Raw genomic sequence first — 26,392 nt, forward strand, 5'->3', positions numbered from 1 at the left:
TCATTGTATTGAGTAGCAGTCCCATGTTCGAGCTTTCCATCTTAACACTTTGTAATAAGTCCTTCATTCCATTTATGCTTGTTGCTATTAATATTGCATTGTCTACGTATTTAAGATTGTTGATGATTCATCCAGCAATTTTGATTCTGTCTTCTTTTTCAAAAAGTCCAGCATTCCTGAAAACAGTTTCTGTTTACATGAATGTTGTACATGAGAAGGGGTTTACATACAAATTACCGTAAACAGACTAACAATGACGGACTGATACAGAGGGGAGAGGACCCTGCCCTTGCGGGCTTACATTGTACAGGATAGTGGGGAAGGAGACAGTAGGTTGGGAGGTTCGGCAGCTCCAGTTTTGGTGAGGCGGTAGCTCCGGTAGTGGTGAGGAGGCAGCAGGACCATTGTAGGTTGTAAGCTTTCTTGAAGAGGTGGGTTTTAGTTTACATCTGAAGGGTCAGAATGTGGTTGATAGTCGGACGTGTTGGGGCACAGAATTCCAGGGGATGAGGATATTCGGGAGAAGTCTTGGAGGTGATTAGGTGAGGAGCAAATAGGTGTGGAGGAGAGAAGCAGGTAAATATACAGCTGAAGCTGTTTTGGAAGGGGTGAGAAAAATTTAATATATTTTGATCCATTGAGTATTACGTGATTTGTGGTACTTTTTGTGTTCTATAATATTCAAAAAAATTGTAAAAAAAATGTCTGTGGGTTATATTTCTTATCCTTGCACTATTCTGCTCTGGATTATATTTTTTCATGTATGACTGTCCAAAAACCTTTTAAATAATTTTCAGGCTTAAATTTGTCACCCATACACTATTCCATGGCTTTGGGTAAGACTATCAACCACAGTCGGATCCTTCAGACGGAACCTGAAAACCCATCTCTTCAGGAAAGCCTACAGCCTGCACTGACACCGCTGCCGCCTCATCACTATCGAAGCTACCGCCTCACCAATACCGGAGCTCCTGCAACCCCCAACCTACTGTCTCCTTCCCCATAATCCTGTAGAATGTAAGCCCGCAAGGGCAGGGTACTCGCCCCTCTGTATCAGTCCGTCATTGTTAGTTTGTTTACTGTATGTGATATCTGTAACTTGTATGTAACCCCTTCTCATGTACAGCACCATGGAATCAATGGTGCTATATAAATAAATAATAATAATAATAATGTGATGTTATCTAACACTACAAAAAAGTGTTAAAAAAAACTGGCTAGATTACAGTTCTCATCCATACACTAATCTGTGTTCTGGGGGACATTTCCTGCGGTAGATAAAAATGGAAAAAAGCATTAAAAAGTTGCAGTCTTAAATTTCTCAGTCATAAAGTTTTGCGTGCTTTGTGGTATATTTTGTGGCATATAACTCTCCAAAAAAGTGTTGAAACTTTTTTCTGGATTGAATTTGATTGACAGCCATAGATTTTTTAGTTCTTTCTGTGACATTACGGTGGTATTAAAATTCCAAAACCGCTTTGACTGCTGCAGGTGACCAATTTTTAATTATATTGAAAATAATCTTGGTTTCAAGAGACCTAGCAGTTAGAAAAACTGTAAGGCCCGCGGTAAGGGACACGGAAGTGGAAGTGCTGATGATCTTGCACGCAGATGCCGAGGACATGGGGCATACCTGTTGCTGGAGCACAAGAAACACGCTCTTACACAATACATAGGTTCTGTCCTACTTTGCAGGGTGGCATGGTACACCACTTCTGATGCCAGAACAGTGCAAACAGGTGGTCGGTTGAACAGCAGATAATGTTTCCAGCAGGTTTGGCAGCACTACCCAGTCTTCTGTACTATCCAGTCTCACCAGCCTACAGTCTGGATTACTTGATCCTTATCCTGATTCTCCTTTCTCCCACCACATGGAGTCCCAGGAAACTAGTGATCCAACACTAGGACACTCTGAGGAGCTCTTTACAACAATATTTCTTGATTGTGGCCTCTCAACCTGCATGCTTCAAAGGGGACAGGAGGACATGCTGTTTTGTGATGGACAAAACTTAGAGCAGCCACAGCCACAAGAAGATAACGGAGTGGAATGGAAAATTTGGGTTAATGAGGAAGATGATGATAACACACAATTGGCACTAAGTCATGCTGCTAAATTACAAAGTCAGGAGAATCAGGGTGCGGAGGTGGAAGACGCGGTAGTGCTTGATGAAATCACCGACCCAACCTGGGGAGCTGGCATTTGGAGCAAAGCCAGCAGCACTGAGGGGGAGAGATTGCTAGCACCAAAACAGACAGGAAGAGGCAATGGGGTAACCAGAAGGAGAAGACGATCAACTATTCAACAGAGCACCGACACTCATGAATTTCTCCGTCAAAGAGTTAGTTCACCAGTCTGTTACATTTTTAAAGAGAGTTCAGAGAAAAACAAAATGGCCATTTGTAATCTGTGCAATGCCAAGGTCAGAAGGGTCCTGTACCATGAAGAATCTAACCACTACCAGAATGATGGTGGGCCAATTGCTTGGGTCCATGATTGATGCCATCTGGTGATACCACTGCCTCTTGCCCTGTGCTTAAGTGCTTCCCAATCCTCTGTCCAAAACACTGGCGAAGATTCCTCCTGCCCTGCACCCATCCTTGCATATTCTGACTTACCATCATCAGGCAATTCCAGATCCTTGTCCCAGCACAGCGTTCAGCTGCCCCTACCCCAGGCCTTAGAATGCAAGGTAAAGTTTGCAGCCAATCAGCCACAGGCCCAAAAGGCTAAATGAACACATTTCCAGGCTGCTTGCCATGGAAATGTTGCAGTTTCGACTTGTTGACACAGAGGATACTCAGCCACCACTCTTTATCCCGGTATGGTGTTCCCTGTCAGACCATCTCAGCCTGTGATTTTTTTCATCATGAATTTGCAGCCAACATTCATACTATCCATCAATTGGGCCTCCTGATGAACTGAATGGATGGGGAAATGCGTTGAAGCAGTTATTACAACTAATGATAAGTTTATCCATTTAATTATAAATATTTTTTTATATGTGAGAAATATGGATGTATTGAGATAGGCTGACACTCATTTTCTGTCTTTAGCTCATTGAATCAGGACATATAAAAGAGAGTGAGAGAGAGCTGCTGAGGAGCCGGGGCGCCAATCCGCTTGCACTAGGGTGTCAACCTTTTCCGTAGGACACTATCAGCTCAGGCAAAGAACAGGGAGTTTATAGTTAGTATTATCAGAAATAATTTTTGGGTATTTCTTTGTCCTCATTATATTATTGTTTATTTCTGCACCATATGGTTATTGGTATTTTTTAATCAGGTATATTAAAGTACATTGTTTTTAGAGGGTATATATGTTGGCAGTGATAATGGGCTTAACCTAGTGGCGGCTGTGAAGTTTGGCAAGTTCATGTACCATGCTTGGCACATGTGCTCAAATTGGTAGTTCAGAGGTTTCGCAAAACCTATGCAGATTTGCCAGAGCTTCTGGTTGCGTTATGCCACATCAGCGCCCATTTCCGCAAGTCGGCTACAGCTGCGGCAGCGCATGCAGGTATCAACTCACCGACTAGTATGGGGCGTCACCACATGTTGGAACGCCTCATGCTGGCAAGGCCTTGTGAGCAGAAGAGGCCAGTGTTTGAGTGCCAGCTCCAACACAGCCACCAGTATTCTTGTCAACCTCCACACATTCCAACTGAAGAGTGGGTATGGATGTCTGACTTTTGTGCTGTTCGCCATGACTTTGAGGACTCTACAAAGATGGTGAACAGTCATGACACCATGGTCAGCTCAAGTATCCTGCTTCTCTGCCTACTTAAACAGTCGCTGCTCACAATTAGAGATGAACGAACCTTTCAAGGTTTGATTTGATTTGCCAAAAGTTTAGATGTTTAGATGTTCACTGAAATGTTCCATGAATGTACCCAAAGCCCATTAAATTCAATGGCAGGCAAAACCAAATGCACAGACAACACCCTCAGGGGGAACGGCAAAAAGCTGCTAAAACAACCCAAATTAGGGGCAGACACCAGTAAAAGTGGCATCAATTGATCCACAGTTGAAATTTAATAATAGCACAGTGGCAGTCAGCCATAGGCCATGCATGAGATATCAGGGTCTGGCCAGCATTTACAGCTTTTAATTAAAGCTTAAATTAAGATGAGGTGGTTGAGGGACCAGTGTAAACCTGAAGTGCTGGGAGCCCTGATACCTAATGCAACAGCTCAAACTGCTTATTTGCTCAAACACACTCAGGTGATACAAGTGTCAGCTTGGTAGACCACCATTGTTAGAAAAATTTAAGGATAGTAACAAAGGTAGTTGACTGATCAATTCACCCAATGAAGAAATGTTGTCACAAAGAAGGAAGAAAAAGACCGGGTTTCTCAACGTATCCACGCTGACCACACAATGATGGAAATGTTCTTGAAAGCTTTATTGTGCCGCCCAGTTTCGTGGCAGTCTGCCACTTCCTCAGGGCCAAACATTTACAGTATCTGTTTATAACAGTGGTTTTATAGAAAACCTTCATGGCATCACAATTACAAACAAACAGACATCACTTCCTGTGAAAACGCCCCTTCCCATGTCAGAATGTCATACAACAGTTACAATGAATGTAGTTCAAATCTAAACTCTAGTGAAAACACATTATCCACCTAAACAATCAGTATTTCATCCAAAAGGAATATATATATATATATATATATATATATATATATATATATATATAACAATCAATGATTTTTATATATTAAAAAGTGTTTTGAAAAAATAGAGTTAGCTAAGATCAAACTCACAAGTTTTGGCCGAGCCAGAATACTTAGGGCTTCCCATTACCATCATACTATCTCTCCACTTGTTGGGAATAGTTGAGGTTTTATACAAAACAATTCCTTTTGAATTAAAGACTGATTGTTCAGGTGGATAATGTGTTTCAGTTGAGTTTAGATTTTGAAATAAAGTCATTGTAACTGTTGTATGACATTCTGACTGATTAAATGATGATAATAATAATAATAATAATTCTGACATTGTAGGGGGTGTTTGCACAGGAAGTGATGTCTGTTTGCTTGATGCCATGAAGGATTTGTATAAAACCACTGTTGTAAACAGATACTGTAAATGTTTCACTTCCTTCTTTGTGACATTGGTATCCACGGGAGTCTGCAGCGACCACTGTTTACTCTCATATCCTGTAAGGGGTTGTGACCTTTCACATGCTTTAAAGGAGAATGCACCTACCGCATATTGTCATCCAAATTATCACTTTTATCACCCTATGTGCGCTCTCTTTCCTTAACAGTAGAAATGTTAGAATGGCACAGCAGCAGTTAGCCATGAGCCATGCATGAGGTATCAGGGTCTGGGACAGCTTTTCAACCTTTCAACTAAAGCTTCAATTACAATGTAGTGGGTAAGGGAGTGGTATAAGCCTTCTTTTCTGGAAGCCCTGAGACCTTATGCAATGTCTCAATGATTTTCTCACAGCCACTGTCAGGTAGCACAAACATCAGATTCATAGACTGCTATTGAAAGAAAAATGGCAGAATAGTAACACAGGTAGTTGTCTGATCAATTGACCCACAGCAGAACATTTTATAATGGAACATAAGCAGTCAGCCGTCCAAAATGCATGAGGTATCAGGGTCTGGGCCAGTATTCAGAGCTTTGAAATTTGGTAGAAATTAAGAGGAGGTCGAAGGATAGGTGTAGTCCTGCTGTGCTGGGAGACCTGACAAACTCAGGCAACTCACATGAAATAGACCCAACTTGGAATATAAAAATATCGAAAAATTATTGCCACACACCACAAAACTATCATGAATTTCCCCTAGAGTAGAAATATTACAATTGCGCATTTTTTTAAAACTTCAGTTACTGTATGGTCTATTTGACCCCCTTTCTTTGGCAGCCACACAGAGATAATATTGTCATTTAATGTTATAGAGCCATTTATTCCATGGCGCTTTACATGTGAAAAGGGGTATACAGTCATGGCCAAAAGTATTGACACCCCTGCAATTCTGTCAGATAATACTCATTTTCTTCCTGAAAATGATTGCAAACACAAATTATTTGGTATTATTATCTTCATTTAATTTGTCTTAAATGAAAAAACACAAAAGAGAATGAAGCAAAAAGCAAAACATTGATCATTTCACACAAAACTCCAAAAATGGGCCAGACAAAAGTATTGGCACCCTCAGGCTAATACTTGGTTGCACAACCTTTAGCCAAAATAACTGCGACCACCCTCTTCCGGTAACCATCAATGAGTTTCTTACAAAGCTCTGCTGGAATTTTAGACTATTCTTCTTTGGCAAACTGCTCCAGGTCCCTGATATTTGTTGGGTGCCTTCTCCAAACTGCCATTTTTAGATCTCAGCTACCGTTGAGAGATCACAGTCTACAAGGGATGAGTGAGGATACAATAGATGAGGGTAGAGCTGCTTATGCATCACTATTGTGGAGCGATGGTTAGTGTAGGTTGTAGGCTTTTCGGAAGATGTAATTTTTCATGTTCCTTTTGAACTTTCCCATGGTAGGTGAGAGTATGATATGTTGTGGTGCACAGTCCCAGAGTTGAGGGGATCTATGTGAGAAATCTAGTATACAATTGAGGGAAGAGCAGAAAAAAGGGTAGTAAAAAAGGAGAACTTTTGAGGATTGGAGGTTGTGTTCAGGTAAGTACTGGGAGATTAGGTCACAGATATATGGAGGAGACAGGTTGTGGATATCTTTGTATGCCAAAGTAAGGGATCTGAATAGCAGTCTCTGGGCAAAGGGGAGCAAGTGCAGGGATTGACAGAGGGGAGAATCTGGGGAATAGCGGGGTCAAAGGTCTATTAGTCGGACAGCAGAGATTAGGATAGTTTGGATGGGTGCGAGAGTGTTAAGATGGAGGCCACAGAGCAGGAGGTTGCATTAGGTAAAGCGGGAGATGATGAGGGAGATATGTGGATCGGGAAGTTATATTTGAGTTGAAGTTGGCAGGAAGTGGAAAGGGCTTGGATCTCAGATTTGAAGGAGAGGTCAGAATAAATCTCACAGGACTGGGGAAAGTGGTCAGCCATTGACGGATAGGTCAGTTGGGGTGGTTAAATCAGATGGTGGAAAGATGATTTTATTCACATTAAGTTTTAGAAACCTAGCTGAGAAGAAAGATGAAATAGACGACTGACATTGTGGGATTCTGGCAAGTAAGGGGGTGATATCAGGTTCAGAGAAGTAGATATGTGTGTCATCAGCAAAGAGGTGATAATGAAAGCTGCGAGACTTTATGAGCTGTCCCAGGTTGAAGGTGTTGATGGAGTAGAGCAGGGGTCCTAAAACTGAACCTTGGGGGCACTGACAGATAGGGGGTGAGATGAAGAGGTGGTGTGTGAGTGGGAGACACTGAATATCCTGTATGTTAGGTATCAGGAAATCCAAGATAGGGCCAAGTCTGTGATGCAAAGAGATGAGAGAGTCTGTAGTCAGAAGGAATGATCCACTGTGTCGAAGGCAGGTGAAAGTCCTCCAGGAGGAGGACAAAGTAGTGTCATTGGATGTGGCAGTCAGTAGGTTGTTGTTGACTTTAGCCAGGGCAGTTTCAGTGGAATGATGCTGTCGAAAGTTATATTGTAAGCGGTCAAACAGGGAGCAGGAGGAGAGAGATAGGAGGACAGATCAAAATGGACGTGTTGCTGCAGTAGTTTTGAAGCATAGGGGAGAAGTTATATGGGGTAATAGCTACTCACAAAGGATTGTTCAAGGTATTTTTGGGATGGGTGTGATTGAGGTATGTAAGAAGTATGATGGGAAGACAACAGTTGTTAGTGAAAGGTTGAAGAGCTGGGTTAGCGTTGAGATGAAAACTGTGGTAAGACTTTGTATTAGGTGGGACAGGATTGGGTCTAGTTCACAAGTGGTAAGTGAGACGTGATTTTGAGAGTTAAGAGGAAAGTTGATCTTCCGTGACAGTGGATAAGTCATTTTTGCAGGAGCAGAGTTGTGTATTTATGAGGAGGAGCTGTGAGGACTTTAGGCAAAAGCTTTGCCTTATGTTGTGAAGTCTTCAGCTGCGATGAGCGGAGAGGGAGGGAATTTAACTGCCCTAAAATGGGTACAAGCATGCCTTGCCAAGCACTGGCCGCCCCATCAACCACATCTGCTGCTTCTTTCTCCTCCCTCAATGTGGAAGGTGTTCCCACACAGATCTCCGTCCTCAGAACCTCCACTTGTTTACCGGCTACATTGTGGTGAGTGACAGCACATCTTAACCAAAGGGCATATGAACGCTGTTTTTGACCATTCTCAGAAACTAAGCACATTACATCTTTCTCAATCCACCATTACATCCCCGCTTGTTTCTCACTCACAGTACAGCAGTTTGTCATGTCCACCTTTTCTCAGCACAGAAACCACCCCTGTTTTGCACGGTTGTGGTCACTGTGAGGGGTTGACTCACTGAGTTGCTTCCAAAGGTAGACACAGGAACACTTCTTGTGGTAAATCACCTGCTGGTTTATTGTGGAACAGCATAAACCATAGCAGGGCTCAGCAATATAAACATGGCCTTTCTGGTATAAGGGCAAAACAAAAAGACAATGTATAACAAAGTCCATATTTCTGAGGGATCAGCTCACTCAGACCACCATATGTCTTCAGCTCCACCTGGAGCCACCATTTGGAGCTTTTCCTCTCCAAACCACAACAAAAACACTGCTTCTCAAGTCCAGCTATTTAAACCCAGACCATGTGACTAATCACATGACTGAGACATCACACAGGTCCTGTCAGAACACGGCAGTGCTAGCTCTGCAGGTGGAGATAAGGTGGACATCTTCCCACCCATTCTATAGATGTCCACATAAAACCAGCCCATGTATGCAATTTTAATTTAACCCTCACAACACGTAGTGTGCTGGAGAAAAATTGTTATGACCTGGTGGTCAGGACAATAATGGACCTGGTGGTTAAGAGCACACGGAATGACCTGATAGTTACTGAAAATAAAGGATGAGCTCTGGGACGTGGGAACTCTGCTGACCGCAATCCCTAATCCTATCAAAAACACTAGAAATAGCCATGGATTGCACCTAACGCTCCCTATGCAACTCGGCACAGCCTAAGGAACTAGCTAGCCCTGAAGATAGAAAAATAAAGCCTACCTTGCCTCAGAGAAATTCCCCAAAAGAAAAGGCAGCCCCCCACATATAATGACTGTGAGTAAAGATGAAAATACAAACACAGAGATGAAATAGATTTAGCAAAGTGAGGCCCGACTTACTGAACAGACCGAGGATAGGAAAGGTTACTTTGCGGTCAGCACAAAAACCTACAAAAAGACCACGCAGAGGGCGCAAAAAAGACTCTCCGCACCGACTCACGGTGTGGAGGCGCTCCCTCTGCGTCCCAGAGCTTCCAGCAAGCAAGACAACAATAAAAATAGCAAGCTGGACAGAAAAATAGCAAACCAAAGAAATACAAGCTGGAACTTAGCTTCTGCTGGGAAGACAGGTCACAAGAACGATCCAGGAGTGAACTAGACCAATACTGGAACATTGACAGGTGGCATGGAGCAAAGATCTAAGTGGAGTTAAATAGAGCAGCCAGCTAACGAATTAACCTCATCACCTGCGGCAGGAAACTCAGAAACACCCACCAGAGGAAAACCATGGACAGAACCAGCCGAAGTACCATTCATGACCACAGGAGGGAGCCCGACAACAGAATTCACAACAGTACCCCCCCCTTGAGTAGGGGTCACCGAACCCTCACCAGAGCCCCCAGGCCGACAAGGATGAGCCAAATGAAAGGCACGAACCAGATCGGCAGCATGAACATCAGAGGCAAAAACCCAGGAATTATCTTCCTGACCATAACCCTTCCACTTGACCAGGTACTGGAGTTTCCGTCTCGAAACACGAGAATGCAAAATCTTCTCCACCACATACTCCAACTCCCCCTCAACCAACACCGGGGCAGGAGGATCAACGGATGAAACCACAGGCGCCACGTATCTCCGCAATAACGACCTATGGAACACATTATGGATGGCAAAAGAAGCAGGAAGGGCCAAACGAAATGACACAGGATTAATAACCTCAGAAATCTTATACGGACCAATGAAACGAGGCTTAAACTTAGGAGAGGAAACCTTCATAGGAACATAACGAGACGACAACCAAACCAAATCCCCAACACGAAGTCGGAGACCCACACAGCGCCGGCGGTTAGCGAAACGTTGAGCCTTCTCCTGGGACAATGTCAAATTGTCCACCACATGAGTCCAAATCTGCTGCAACCTATCCACAACAGTATCTACACCAGGACGGTCCGAAGACTCAACCTGCCCTGAAGAGAAACGAGGATCGACGCTTCAACTCCTGAAAAGCCTCTACAGCTGCAGAAGACCAATTGACCACATCAGCACCCTTGTTGGTCAAATCAGTCAAGGGTTTAGCAACAGTAGAAAAATTAGCGATGAAGCGCCGATAAAAATTAGCAAAGCCCAGGAACTTTTGCAGGCTCTTCACAGATGTCGGCTGAGTCCAATCGTAAATGGCCTGGACTTTAACAGTCGATAGTAGAAGGGGAAAAAATGAACCCCAAAAATGAAACCTTCTGAACTCCAAAGAGACACTTTGACCCCTTCACAAACAAGGAATTCGCACGAAGGACCTGGAACACCATTCTGACCTGCTTCACATGAGACTCCCAATCATCCGAAAAGACCAAAATATCATCCAAATACACAATCAGGAATTTATCCAGGTACTCTCGGAAGATGTCATGCATAAAGGACTGAAACACTGATGGAGCATTGGAAAGCCCGAATGGCATAACCAGGTACTCAAAATTGCCCTCGGGCGTATTAAATGCTGTTTTCCATTCATCGCCTTGTTTAATACGCACAAGATTATACGCCCCTCGAAGATCTATCTGGGTGAACCAACTAGCCCCTTTAATACGAGCAAACAAATCAGACAGCAATGGCAAAGGATACTGAAATTTGACTGTAATTTTATTAAGAAGGCGGTAATCAATACAAGGTCTCAAAGAACCATCCTTCTTGGCCACAAAAAAGAACCCTGCTCCTAACGGTGATGACGACGGGCGAATATGGCCTTTCTCCAAGGATTCCTTTATATAACTCCGCATAGCGGCGTGTTCTGGCACAGATAAATTGAACAATCGGCCCTTAGGAAACTTACTACCAGGAATCAAATTAATTGCACAATCGCAATCCCTATGAGGAGGTAGGGCACTGGCTTTGGGCTCATCAAATACATCCCGATAATCCGACAAAAACTCTGGAACTTCAGAAGGAGTGGAAGACGAAATAGACAAAAATGGAACATCACCATGTACCCCCTGGCAACCCCAGCTGGACACAGACATAGATTTCCAGTCCAATACTGGATTATGAACCTGTAGCCATGGCAACCCCAAAACGACCACATCATGCAGATTATGCAACACCAGAAAGCGGATATCCTCCTGAGGTGCAGGAGCCATGCACATGGTCAATTGGGTCCAGTACTGAGGCTTATTCTTGGCCAAAGGCGTAGCATCAATTCCTCTCAATGGAATAGGATACTGCAAGGGCTCCAAGAAAAAACCACAGCACCTAGCATACTCCAAGTCCATCAAATTCAGGGCAGCGCCTGAATCCACAAATGCCATAACAGAATAGGATGACAAAGAGCAAATCAGAGTAACGGACAATAGAAATTTAGACTGTACCGTACCAATGGTGGCAGACCTAGCGAACCGCTTAGTGCGCTTAGGACAATCGGAGATAGCATGAGTGGAATCACCACAGTAAAAACATAGCCCATTCCGACGTCTTTGTTCTTGCCGTTCAGCTCTGGTCAAAGTCCTATCACATTGCATAGGCTCAGGCCCATGCTCAGATAGTACCGCCAAATGGTGCACAGCTTTACGCTCACGCAAGCGTCGATCGATCTGAATGGCCAAGGACATAGACTCATTCAGACCAGCAGGCATGGGAAATCCCACCATGACATCCTTAAGGGCTTCAGAGAGACCCTTTCTGAAGATTGCTGCCAGGGCACATTCATTCCACTTAGTGAGCACAGACCACTTTCTAAACTTCTGACAATATATCTCCGCTTCATCCTGACCCTGACACAGAGCCAGCAAGATTTTCTCTGCCTGATTTACTGAATTAGGTTCGTCATAAAGCAATCCAAGCGCCAGGAAAAACGCATCAACATCACGCAATGCCGGATCTCCTGGCGCAAGGGAAAACGCCCAGTCTTGAGGGTCACCACGTAACAAAGAAATAATGATCTTTACTTGTTGAACAGGGTCACCTGAGGAGCGAGGTTTCAAGGCAAGAAACAATTTACAATTAGTTTTGAAATTCAAGAACTTAGATCTATCACCAAAAAACAAATCAGGAATTGGAATCCTAGGCTCTGACATCGGATTCTGAACCACAAAATCTTTAATGTTTTGTACCCTTGTAGTGAGATTATCCATCCAAGAGGACAGACCTTGAATGTCCATGTTTACACCTGTGTCCTGAACCACCCAGAGGTAAAGGGGAAAAGAGAGACAAAACACACTGCAAAGAAAAAAAATGGTCTCAGAACTTCTCTTATCCCTCTATTGAGATGCATAAGTACTTTTGGCCACCTGTACTGTTATGACCTGGTGGTCAGGACAATAATGGACCTGGTGGTTAAGAGCACACGGAATGACCTGATAGTTACTGATAGTAAAGGATGAGCTCTGGGACGTGGGAACTCTGCTGACCGCAATCCCTAATCCTATCAAAAACACTAGAAATAGCCGTGGATTGCGCCTAACGCTCCCTATGCAACTCGGCACAGCCTAAGGAACTAGCTAGCCCTGAAGATAGAAAAATAAAGCCTACCTTGCCTCAGAGAAATTCCCGAAAAGAAAAGGCAGCCCCCCACATATAATGACTGTGAGTAAAGATGAAAATACAAACACAGAGATGAAATAGATTTAGCAAAGTGAGGCCCGACTTACTGAACAGACCGAGGATAGGAAAGGTTACTTTGCGGTCAGCACAAAAACCTACAAAAAGACCACGCAGAGGGCGCAAAAAAGACCCTCCGCACCGACTCACGGTGCGGAGGCGCTCCCTCTGCGTCCCAGAGCTTCCAGCAAGCAAGACAACAATAAAAATAGCAAGCTGGACAGAAAAATAGCAAACCAAAGAAATACAAGCTGGAACTTAGCTTCTGCTGGGAAGACAGGTCACAAGAACGATCCAGGAGTGAACTAGACCAATACTGGAACATTGACAGGTGGCATGGAGCAAATATCTAAGTGGAGTTAAATAGAGCAGCCAGCTAACGAATTAACCTCGTCACCTGCGGCAGGAAACTCAGAAACACCCACCAGAGGAAGTCCATGGACAGAACCAGCCGAAGTACCATTCATGACCACAGGAGGGATCCCGACAACAGAATTCACAACAGAAAATACTCTGGTTTCACATTACTGACACCATTTCGCACAGTGACCCATATCTCCCCTCATACCGTGCCAGTGACCCTGTCACATATTCCCCCCCTCTGCCCACAGCCGGAAGTTTTGGCACCTTCAGACACCAAACAGGGGATTCGGGAGAGAGCATCCGTATTACTATGTAACTTACCTGGCCTATGCTGTACGTGGAAACAGAAATCTTGAAGGGCTAAGAAACACCTAGTCATCCAGGCATTCTTACCCTTATTTTCTATTAACCATCTCAGAGGAGTGTGGTCTGACACTAGCTTAAACCTACATCCTAGAAGGTAATACTTCAATGTATCCACGGCCCACTTTATGGCTAAGCATTCTTTCTCAACAATCACATAGTTTTTCTTGCAGGAAGAGAGTTTCCGGCTCAGATACAGGATGGGATGCTCTTCTCCATTTATTTCTTTAGACAGCATGGCCCCCAACCCTACTTCTGAAGCATCCATCCATCTGGGGCGACCAGAGCCAGATGCTTGCACAGAGCCTGCTTCAGCTCCTGAAACGCCACCTCTGTATTAGTAGTCCATTTCACCATCTTCGACTTGGAGCACATGAAAAGATCTGTCTATGGTGTGGCAACATGGTGAAATTTGTGATAAACTGACGGTAATACCCTACAGAACACCACTGACTGTCTGCAGTCTCCAATATCATGTCCGCTCTCTATCTGAAACTCAGCCTCTCCAAAACTGAAGTTCTTCTGCTCCCACCATCTACTAACCTCCCTAAATCTGACATTTCCCTCTCCGTGGGTGGCACCATAATAACACCCCGGCAGCAGGTGCGCTGTCTGGATGTTATGTTTGACTCCGATCTCTCCTTCACCTCCCATATACAATCTCTTGCCCACTTGTGCCGCTTACACCTAAAGAGCATCTCTAGAATCTGCCCTTTTCTCACCATGGAAACAACAAAAACCCTCACTGTCGCCCTGATACACTCCCGTCTGGACTACTGCAATGCTCTATTAATTGGCCCCCCCTCACGCGACTTTCCCCTCTCCAGTCCATCCATCCTTAATGCAGCAGCCAGGGTCGTCCATCTGGCTAATCGTTACTCGCTCTTCGCCAGTCATTACACTGGCTGCCCATTCATTACAGGATACAATTCAAAGTGCTTGTTCTCACCCACAAAGCTCTCCACAGTGCGCCACCCCTTACATCTCCTCCCTCATTTCTGTCTATCGGCCTAACCGACCGCTGCGCTCTGCAAATGACTTTCGACTAACCTCTGCACTAATCCGTTCCTCCCCCTCCCAGACTCCAAGACTTCTCCCGTGCTGCACCAATCCTCTGGAATGCTCTACCCCAAGATATTAGGACCATCCACAATTTGCATAGTTTTAGGCGCTCGCTCAAAACACATTTGTTCAGAGCGGCCTACACGTTCACTAATCAAAGTCATTTTATGTTTGTGCATGTGTGTAGCCCATTCACTATCCCCATCTATCCCCCACCCCCTGAAGATGGCTGGACCATTGTAAATACATCATTGTAAATACATACCTGTGCTTTGTATCTCCCCCACCTCTTTGTAGATTGTAAGCTCTCACGAGCAGGGTCGTCTTATTTCGCTTTAATTATTGCATTGTTAACGTTGTTACTTATGACTGTTGTGTTTGAAACTGTTAAACTGTAAAGCGCTGCGGAATATGTTGGCGCTATATAAATAAAGATGATTATTATTATTATTATTACAATTTCAAGAAACTTCTTATAAAGCAGTTGTGGCCACTTCTGAATTGCCTCGTTCTAATTTAACTGTGGTTTGATTTCAACTCTTCCAATGATGTAGCCTAAGTACTTGGCCTCTTCTTTCCATATGACACACTAGAAACACAGCGAACAAAAAAGATCAAAAGGCCAGAATATATAGAAAAAAATGATATACTTTATTATACAAATACACTAAAAAATCAGGTGCAATAGTGGGTATTCCCACATGACATATGCAAAACTTCAACAGCAGAAGTGGGACATGGATGGTCTGGCGTTATTTAAGTATTTTGACATACATGCATAGGAGTACTAGACCCCTATAGTATTAACATTATATATCCCCACATAGATGGTATGACGGTTTTGGAAAATCATACAGGCTAAAAGCGCTAGCCCATGTGTCTTTATACTGGTCAGGTACAAAGACCTGCCATAGTATCAAAATCCTTGCTTAAATAGAAAGTATAGGGGCCATACGCTTACCCAAAGTGCAGCCGTCCACTACCAAACAGAGTAACCAGGGGACCCGCCAGTGCCATCCACGTCACCCGGGATATATAATGTTAATACTATAGGGGTCTAGTACTCCTATGCATGTATGTCAAAATACTTAAATAACGCCAGACCATCCATGTCCCACTTCTGCTGTTGAAGTTTTTGCATATGTCATGTGGGAATACCCACTATTGCACCTGTTTTTTAGTGTATTTGTATAATAAAGTATATCATTTTTTTCTATATATTCTGGCCTTTTGATCGTTTTTTGTTCACTGTGTTTCTTGTATATTTTCATAACGATTGGCCTCACAACGTAGTCCTACACATTTAGCATTAATATGTGTTTTGTTGGAAAATTGTCATCAGTGGGATATTAATCACATGAATTATGCTACTAATGTGTATGTTGAGATATGTGTTCATATGACACACTAGTCTATGTTTGGATGTGATGGTCAGTTTTTTTGAGATTTGTATTTATTAACCTTCTGGCTGAGCACTCAGCTTCTTAGCTACAGGCGTTTTTAAGCAAGGCAGGACCCTAACCCTCCACAGAGATATATATTTTAGTCTAAGAGAGGATTCACAGGTTCCCATACGGTTGAAGACTTTATTCCAAGCGAGGATTGGCACTGGTAAACGAGAAATGCCTTATTATGGCTACCAGGTACACATGAATTGGACAATTTATGCGCTAAACTTTCTCAGTTTTTCATATTTCTAGCGCAGTAGTGCAATTCAATTTTCATATTTCATGTTTGCAAAGTTTTGGCACTACAGAGTGCTGCCTTATGTATTTAAATGTACACTGCTCAAAAAAACAAAGCTAACACTAAAATCCCACATCCTAGATATCAATGAATAAAATATTCAAGTTGTAAATCTTTATTCTTTGCATAGTGGAATGTGTTGAGAACAATAAAACCTAAAAATGATCGACGTAAATCACAACTAATATCCCACGGCGGTCTTGTATTGGAATGATGCTCAAAATCAAAGTGAAAAATGAAGTTACAGGCTTATCCAACTTCAATGGAAATGCCTCAAGACACGGAAATGATGCTCAGTAGTGTATGTGGCCTCCACGTGCCTGTATGACCTCCCTACAACACCTGGGCATTCTCCTGATGAGGTGGTGAATGGTCTCCTGAGGGATCTCTTCCCAGACCGGGACTAAAGCATCCACCAACTCCTGGACAGTCTGTGGTGCAGCAAGACATTTGTGGATGGTGCGAGACATGATGTCTCAGATGTGTTCAATCGGATTCAGGTCTGAGGAACGGGCAGGCAAGTCCATAGCTTCAATGCCTTATTCTTGCAGGAACTGCTGACACCCTCCAGCCACATGAGGTCTGGAATTGTCTTGAATTAGGAGGAACCCAGGGAAAACCGTACCAGCATATGGTCTCAAAAGGGGCCTGAGGATCTCATCTCGGTACCTCATGGCAGTCAGGCTACCTCTGATGAGCACATTGAGGGCTGTGTGGTACTGTTAGGAGTCGAGTTTCCTCTGCTGCACAGGGGGAATCTCGATCCGTCTCCGCTGCGGTCTCGCATTCTCCTCCAGCTGCAGTGGAGCCTGCTCAGCAGGGACGTCGATCCCAGCGTCTCGCTCAGTCTGACTCTGTGAGAAGAGTTACTGCTGCTTCTCCAGCTTCTGCCTGTAAAGCCTATACTGGTCAGCAGCGAGTGGACTTCTCTGGGACTAAGTCCTTGTCTGCGCACACTGAGCATGCCCAGGGCAAGATCTCCCGTTGGAGATCGAGGGTCATGTGCTCAGACTCTGCAGCGCATTCTATTGGTCCTCTTGGCAGGTCTTGGAAGGGCAAAGTTTCTGTGGCCGCTTCCTGTCCTGCAACTATATAAACTGCGCATGACCGCACGGCCATGCGCTAGTGTACAATTTAATATGTGTGTTTGTTGTGAGTGCAAGTCGTTCTTTAAATACCCCTACCCTATTGTATGATTGTTCGCGTATGGAGTATGGCTGCTATCTAGCGCCCGACTTATCACTCAACGTGTCACACACGTGTCAGCGTCTACTGCTGTGACCGCCAGTGCGGTGCCACGCGCCAGTGTGCGCTTCCTGACCCACGTCTGGGTGCTTAGTGGTGCCTGCCAGCACGGCACAGTTCGCACTTCGGTGCCTTAATTATATAATTCCATTCACACCCAGTAGCGGTGTAGTGCCAGCAAGGGTCTAATCAGACTACAATCCCTGTTGGGGTTTAGTTCGCTGACCACTTGCTCGCGCTCTATGTGCGGTACCGCAGTCCTGTGACGCAACAGGATCGCTTTCTTCATGCTGGGTGAGGTTTAACCCACGCGTGTATACTTTTGAATACCGCCATATTGTCTGTCATTTCCTAGCAGCAGGTTTCACCTGCACGGTGGACCCCGGACTGCGAACGCATCTATATCATCTCTCTTGGTGCGTTCCGCCAGTCCTAACATTACACTAGCGCCAGGGTCTGGCTAGTGATGACAGACAAACAGCAATCTCTGCGGCATATCCAGCAGCTGGAGGGTAGGTTGGCGGCTCTCGAGAGCGCGACCTCAGCTGTGGATGTTACTGCAGTAGCTGTACAGGCTGCCAGCGTGGCTGCAGCTACTATGTCCATTGCCACCCCTGTTCCGACATTATCTCGCCTCCCGCTGCCAGAAAAATTTTCTGGCGATAGCAAGTTTTGTAGGGAATTTGTGAGTCAGTGCTCTATTCACCTCGAGCTCCTGGCTACACGTTTTCCCACAGAGCGGGCTAAGGTGGGATTTATTCTGTCTCTATTGTCGGACAGGGCATTGGAATGGGCTACACCGCTGTGGGAGTGTGGCGATCATGTGGTGCAGAGTGCTCCGCTGTTTCTGAGCGCTCTGAAACAGGTCTTTTTAGGACCTCAAGTCACCCATGATACTGCGCTCCAATTGCTGGCATTAACTCAGGGTGAGTCCTTGGTCAGTCATTTTTCCGTCCAATTCCGCACCTTAGCATCTGAGCTGGATTGGTCGGATAAAGCTCTTATCCCCATATTTTTGAGGGGCTTGGCTGACCACATAAAGGACGCTCTGGCCACTAGGGAGATTCCTGCCACACTGGAGGAGTTAATAACTGTCTTCACTCGAATTGACCTCCGTTTTAACGAGCGGAGGTTAGAGCGAGCCCAGTGTAGGCAGAGGTTTCGGCTGGCTCCTACTTTCGCCAAACCTCTGGAATTTCCGGTCCTGGTTCCTGAGTCACATGAGGCCAGGGAAGTGTCACAAGCAGGATCTAAGTCCCGGACCGCTTGTGCACTCAGGGTCTGTCATGTTTGCCAGCAGTCAGGACATCTAGCCACCAGATGTCCTCAGCGGTCGAGGAAACGTCAGCGTCTAGTGGTAGTAGGTGGAGGTACACTAGACACGGCGACGTTTGCCTCTAAGTTGTCCTTTAAGGGGACAATTACTATTGGCTCATTCTCCCACTCGGTAGAGCTCTGCGTGGATTCTGGGGCGGAGGGCAATTTTATGTCTTCTGCCTTTGCCCAACGTCACGCAATACCCCTGGTTATGCTTGCTCAACCAGTAACGGTGCGAGTGGTGAATGGGTCGACATTGCCATCACAGATAACACACCAGACCATCCCTTTTACTCTGTCCATGTCGCCATCTCATCAGGAGATAATTTCTCTGCTCGTCATTCCGGAAGGAATTGATGAGGTCCTGTTGGGAATACCTTGGCTACGGTACCACTCTCCTCATATCGAGTGGTCCTCAGGCAGAATTCTGGGTTGGGGTGAATCTTGTGGGGGTAGGTGTCAGAGGGAGTGCGTTCAGGTTGCTACTACTGAGGTACCCGCAGATCTATCCTCTCTCCCCAAGCAGTATTGGTCTTATGCAGATGTGTTCTCCAAAAAGGTGGCGGAGGTCCTTCCGCCTCATCGCCCCTATGACTGTCCTATTGATCTCTTGCCTGGTGCTGAGCCTCCCCGGGGTCGAGTTTATCCGCTATCTCTCCCGGAGACGGAGGCAATGTCACAGTACATCCAGGAAAATCTGGCAAGAGGATTCATTAGGAAGTCAGTGTCACCTGCTGGGGTTGGGTTCTTCTTCGTACAGAAGAAGAATGGGGAATTGCCCCCATGCATAGACTACAGGGGTCTTAACGCCATCACCGTTAAGAATAAGTATCCTTTGCCCTTGATATCTGAGTTATTCGATAGACTTCGGGGAGCAAGGGTATTTACTAAATTAGATTTGCGGGGTGCTTACAACCTGATTCGCATCCGTGAGGGGGACGAATGGAAGACGGCCTTTAACACCAGGGATGGGCACTATGAATATCTGGTGATGCCCTTCGGGCTCTGTAATGCCCCAGCCGTTTTCCAAGACTTTGTGAACGATATCTTCCGGGATATGCTTTCCACCTCGGTCGTAGTCTATCTGGATGATATTCTTATCTACTCTCCAGATATTGACTCCCACCGGAGAGATGTTTGCAAACTCTTCGACCTCCTACGGGCAAACTCCCTCTATGCCAAATTGGAGAAGTGTATGTTTGAGCAGGAGTCTTTACCTTTCCTGGGCTACATCATCTCGGCCCAGGGATTGGCTATGGATCCTGCCAAACTACAGGCAGTGATGGACTGGCAGGAACCCCATTCTCTGAAAGCGGTGCAGCGCTTTATGGGGTTCATAAATTACTATCGTCAGTTCATCCCCCACTTCTCAACCCTGGTAGCTCCCTTGATATCCCTCACCAAGAAGGGAGCGAATCCTAAATCGTGGTCCGAAGAGGTCTCCAAGGCCTTCACTTCTATTAAGTCCCACTTTGCTAGCGCTCCCATCTTACATCGTCCCGATGTGGATAAGCCATTCCTAATGGAGGTGGATGCCTCTTCCGTTGGTGCAGGAGCAGTCCTCTATCAAAAGGATGCTCAAGGTCGGAAGCATACATGCTTCTTCTTCTCAAAAACCTTCTCACCAGCGGAGAGAAATTACTCCATCGGGGATAGGGAGTTGCTGGCAATGAAGTTGGCCTTTTTGGATTGGAGACATCTCTTGGAGGGTGCTCGGTTCCCATTCCAAGTCTTCACGGACCACAAGAATTTGGTCTATTTACAGACAGCCCAGCGGCTGAATTCTCGTCAGGCCAGATGGTCCTTGTTTTTCTCCCGGTTCCACTTCACTCTACATTATCTCGCCGGGGAGAAGAACATTCGTGCTGACGCTCTCTCTCGCTCCCTGGTGTCAACTGTGGAGGAGGAGGACGAGCCTCGGCTCATTGTCCCTTCAGAAAGTCTGAGAACCGTAGCTCCGGTTTCGCTTGAGTCTGTGCCTCCGGGCAAGACTTTTGTCCCCATCAATTTGCGTCCGGAGGTTCTCTCGTGGGCTCATTCGTCCAGAGTGGGTGGACACTTTGGGGCAAAGAGGACATCTGAGTTGTTGGCGAGAATGTATTGGTGGCTACATATGGTTCGTGACATTGGAGACTACGTTCGGGCATGCGTCTCTTGTGCCAAAAATAAGTCTTTCCGTCAACGGCCAGCTGGGTTGTTATACCCTCTGCCGGTGGCAGACAGGCCCTGGGAGATGGTCGGGATGGACTTTGTGGTGGGTTTGCCCAAGTCACGTGGCTGTACTGTCATTTGGGTTATCACCGACCATTTTTCTAAAATGGTGCATTTGGTGCCGCTTCCCCGGCTACCTTCTGCACGGGCCTTGGCAGCATTGTATGTTAAACACATCTTCCGTCTTCACGGTATGCCAGACAAAATTGTCAGTGACCGGGGTCCCCAGTTTGCGTCTCGGTTCTGGAGAGAGCTTTGTCACCTTCTCAGTATCGAGTTGAATCTCTCTTCGGCATATCATCCCGAGACGAATGGGTTGGTGGAGAGAGCCAACCAGACCTTGGTCACATATCTGCGACATTTTGTGTCTGCTAAACAAGATGACTGGGCATCTTTGCTACCGTGGGCGGAGTTTGCTCTTAACAATGCTGTAGCTGACTCCACTGGACAGACCCCATTCCTCCTTAACTATGGTCAGCATCCGCGGGTACCTGTGCCCATGCCCGTGTCTTCCGCCGATTCCAGGGTGGCAGACTGGGCTGTGGAGGCACGGGACATTTGGGATCGCACTCAGGATGCCATTCGGGCTTCCAAGGAGAGAATGAGGTCCTCCGCCGATGTTCATCGGCGCCCCGCTCCGACCTTTGCTCCTGGCGACTTGGTGTGGCTCTCCGCCCGTAACATCAGGCTGCGAGTTGAGTCCACTAAGTTTGCGCCTCGCTACTTGGGTCCCTTCAAGGTTCTCGAACAGGTTAATCCTGTGGTCTACCGCCTGGCTCTTCCTCCATGCTTGGGTATCACCGACACCTTTCATGTGTCCCTCTTGAAACCCGTATACATGTCCCGGTTTTCCGAGTCATCTGCCGGGACATCGGGTTCGTCTACGGACGATTACGAGGTGAACGCTATTTTGGGGTGTAAGGTGGTACGCGGCAAAAAGTTCTATCTGGTGGATTGGAAGGGTTATGGTCCAGAGAACAGGTCATGGGAGCCTGCTGAAAACATTCGGGCCCCACAGCTCATTGCTGCCTTCGAACGTAGCGAGGCCCAAGGAGGGGGGGTCCTAGGAGAGGGGGTAATGTTAGGAGTCGAGTTTCCTCTGCTGCACAGGGGGAATCTCGATCCGTCTCCGCTGCGGTCTCCCATTCTCCTCCAGCTGCAGTGGAGCCTGCTCAGCAGGGACGTCGATCCCAGCGTCTCGCTCAGTCTGACTCTGTGAGAAGAGTTACTGCTGCTTCTCCAGCTTCTGCCTGTAAAGCCTATACTGGTCAGCAGCGAGTGGACTTCTCTGGGACTAAGTCCTTGTCTGCGCACACTGAGCATGCCCAGGGCAAGATCTCCCGTTGGAGATCGAGGGTCATGTGCTCAGACTCTGCAGCGCATTCTATTGGTCCTCTTGGCAGGTCTTGGAAGGGCAAAGTTTCTGTGGCCGCTTCCTGTCCTGCAACTATATAAACTGCGCATGACCGCACGGCCATGCGCTAGTGTACAATTTAATACGTGTGTTTGTTGTGAGTGCAAGTCGTTCTTTAAATACCCCTACCCTATTGTATGATTGTTCGCGTATGGAGTATGGCTGCTATCTAGCGCCCGACTTATCACTCAACGTGTCACACACGTGTCAGCGTCTACTGCTGTGACCGCCAGTGCGGTGCCACGCGCCAGTGTGCGCTTCCTGACCCACGTCTGGGTGCTTAGTGGTGCCTGCCAGCATGGCACAGTTCGCACTTCGGTGCCTTAATTATATAATTCCTTTCACACCCAGTAGCGGTGTAGTGCCAGCAAGGGTCTAATCGGACTACAATCCCTGTTGGGGTTTAGTTCGCTGACCACTTGCTCGCGCTCTATGTGCGGTACCGCGGTCCTGTGACGCAACAAGATCGCTTTCTTCACGCTGGGTGAGGTTTAACCCACGCGTGCATACTTTTGAATACCGCCATATTGTCTGTCATTTCCTAGCAGCAGGTTTCACCTGCACGGTGGACCCCGGACTGCGAACGCATCTATATCATCTCTCTTGGTGCGTTCCGCCAGTCCTAACAGGTACTCCAACTAAATGCAACCCCACACCATTACTGACCCACTGCCCAACCGGTCATGATGAAGGATGTTGCAGGCAGCAGATTGCTCTCCACGGCATCTCCAAACTCTGTCACGTCTGTCACATGTGCACAGTGTGAACCTGCTTTCAGCTGTGAAGAGCACAGGGCGCCAGTGGCGGATTTACCAATCCTGGTGTTCTGTGGCAAATGCCAAGCGTCCTACATGGTGTTGGGCTGTGAGCACAACCCCCATCTATGGACATCGGGCACTCAGGCCATCCTCATGGAGTCAGTTTATAACTGTATTTGCAGACACATGCACATTTGTGGCCTGCTGGAGGTCATTTTGCAGGGCTCTGGCAGTGCTTCTCCTCTTTCTCCTTGCATAAAGGCTGAGGTAGCGGTCCTGCTGCTGGGTTGTTGCCTGCTTACGGCCCCCTCCATGTCTCCTGGTGTACAGGCCTTTCTCATGGTAGCACCTCCAGCCTCTGGACACTACACTGACAGACACAGCAAACCTTCTCGCCACCGCTCACATTAATGCGCCATCCTGGATGAGCTGCACTACCTGAGCCACTTGTGTGGGTTGTAGAGTCCGTCTCATGCTACTATGAGTGTGAAAGCCCAACCAACATTGAAAAGTGACCAAAACATCAGCCAGAAAGCATTGGTACTGAGATGTGGTCTGTGGCTCCACCTGTTGAACTACTCCTTTATTGAGTGTGTCTTGATAATTGCCAATAATTTCCATCTGTTGCCTATTAAATTTGCACAACAGCTTGTGAAATTGATTGTCAAACAGTGTTGCTTCCTTAGTGGACAGTTTGATTTCACAGAAGTTTGACTTACCTGGAGATATATTCTGTTGTTTAATTATCCCTTTTAATTTTTGAGCAGTGTATATTGAACGAGACTTGTCAATAAGTGACAGAAAAAAACCACACAGCACACGGACCATGCGTGTGCTGTCTAATTTTTATACATCCATCTCATACTAAACCCGACATTTCAGCAGCCAAGTACAGTAAATTTACAGTGTGACCAACATGGTTACAATATATAGAATAAATATATGCATTGAATAGATAGATAGAAAGATGTCAGTGACATATACAGTAGTTAGTGCGGTGTTTGCAGTTTAATGCACATGTATTTATTTAAAAAATAAACAGCTAAAAGAAAAAAATGACTTGAGGTCTCCCTAATTTTTCTTAACCAGCTGGGGGAAAGCCCCTTCCTTGGCTGTTAATATCAGCCCACAGCTGTCTGTCTAGCCTTTGTTGGTTATTAATAAAAGGGGGGGACCCCACATCATTTTAAAAATGAGCTGGCATTATGATTTTTTAAGTCAGTATAATTACGGCAATATCAAACTTATCTAATTTTTAAATTTTACTGATGAAAAATAATTGGAGATTTGCAAAAAAAATGCCTTGATTTTTTGACTGATAAAGTTGTATGAGGGCTTGTTTATTTTGTACCGTGCTGACATTTTTATTGCTATCAATTTGGGATAGATAACACGTTTTAATTGCGTCTTACTGCTTTTTATTGCAGCGTTGCGGCTTCCAAAGAAAATCGCAATCTTGGCGGGTTTTTTTCTGTTAACAATGTTTACCAATCGGGTTAATTAATTTGATTTTGTGACAGAGTGGAATTAGTCATACCAAATATGTGAATTGTTTTAAAAATGTTGTATGTGTTTGTAGAGAGAGGAAAAAGGAGTGATTTGAATTTTTATATATGTTTTCCCCTTTTTAACTTTTTAGCGTATTTCTTAGTCTTCTAAGGGCAGGGCTGCCACTAGAAATTTCGGGGCCCCATACTGGCAAAATTTTCGGGGCCCCCTTGAGACTCCACCCCAGCCCCACCTCCAGGCTCCACCCCAGCCCCGCCTCCAGGCTCCACCCCTCGAACTGTCCACAGTCCCACCGCTCTCTCTTGGAAAAACTCCACTTCTCACCTATCACACATTGACAGTTCCCATCACCAGATCACACATATAGCCGGCAGCTTTTGTTTTGGCCAAAATATTTTTTAAGCCGCCACCATAACAAGGTAGACACTTTTGGCCGGGCCCTACTCTGCTGTAACCTATTAAATATTTGTTAAAATATGCAATACAATTTAGGTATATTTTTATTTATTTTTCAATTTTTAAAAGGAAGGAAGGAACAAATACCACAACACCATGACCAGATGACATATTACCACCACAGTGATCGAATAATATCACATAAAAGGAACAAATACCACAACACCATGACCAGACCACATATTACCACCACAGGGATCGAATAATATCACATACAAGGAACAAATACCACAACACCATGTCCAGACCACATATTACCACCACATAGTGACTGAATACTACAATTCTGATCAGTAATTTAAAAAAAAGCACCATACTATCACCATAAGTGCCATTATACACAGGAGATCTGTAATTAGTAAGCAGTGTCTGTGTACAGATAATATAGTGATCACTAGTGAAATTATACACAGGAGCTCTGTATACAGTATACAGTGTATAGTGTCAGTGTATAGGTAACACACTGACTCACCAGTGACGTCTCTAGGTGAAGTCCTTCATCTTTCATCCAGCACAGACCGCCATCATTTCATCCAGCCAGGACTTCTCTCTGCAGGAAATAACACAGTTATCTCGAGCTCCGCTTGCAGAACACATTACTTAATTTTTCACAACTTCTACATTACACCACATGAAGAAGGCGACATAGTATCACTCTATACAGTAACAGGACCGCCCCCCATTTAAAACAGTATACTCAAAAAATAAAATAAATACATCACTGCAGTAATAATATCCCTAAATTAGCCCCTATGGTATTAACCCTCCGTCACATACAATATTCGGACTAACGAGTTCACATACAATGTGCCTGTCAGGCGCCTGCTGGAAAAATACCTATAATATCTAATGTTTGCAATTTCAGTGCTCTAAAAGTGATCAGTGACCTTCATAGGGATGTAATAAAAGAGACTACACATAATCAGTTGCAAAAAAAAAACATTTACTTAACATAAAACTAATAACTATGAAATGCAAACTTTTCAAAACTCCCGCCAAATAGTCCCCAGTTCGACTCTC

The 26,392-nt window shown here is 45.4% G+C and overlaps 1 long non-coding RNA gene across 1 annotated transcript in view; it reads right to left on the minus strand.

Moving 5' to 3' along the window:
• The window catches only part of LOC138672225 (uncharacterized), an 88,575-nt gene extending 62,527 nt beyond the window's left edge, over window positions 1-26,048 (minus strand). Inside the window, exon 1 of the long non-coding RNA XR_011319652.1 lies at window positions 25,845-26,048. This is a non-coding gene — a long non-coding RNA (uncharacterized lncRNA). The remainder of the gene's footprint in view (window positions 1-25,844) is intronic.
• Between the last annotated feature and the right edge of the window lie 344 nt (window positions 26,049-26,392).

Source organism: Ranitomeya imitator, chromosome 3 (genome assembly GCF_032444005.1).
Source record: "Ranitomeya imitator isolate aRanImi1 chromosome 3, aRanImi1.pri, whole genome shotgun sequence".
In the NCBI taxonomy this organism is placed as follows: domain Eukaryota; kingdom Metazoa; phylum Chordata; class Amphibia; order Anura; family Dendrobatidae; genus Ranitomeya; species Ranitomeya imitator.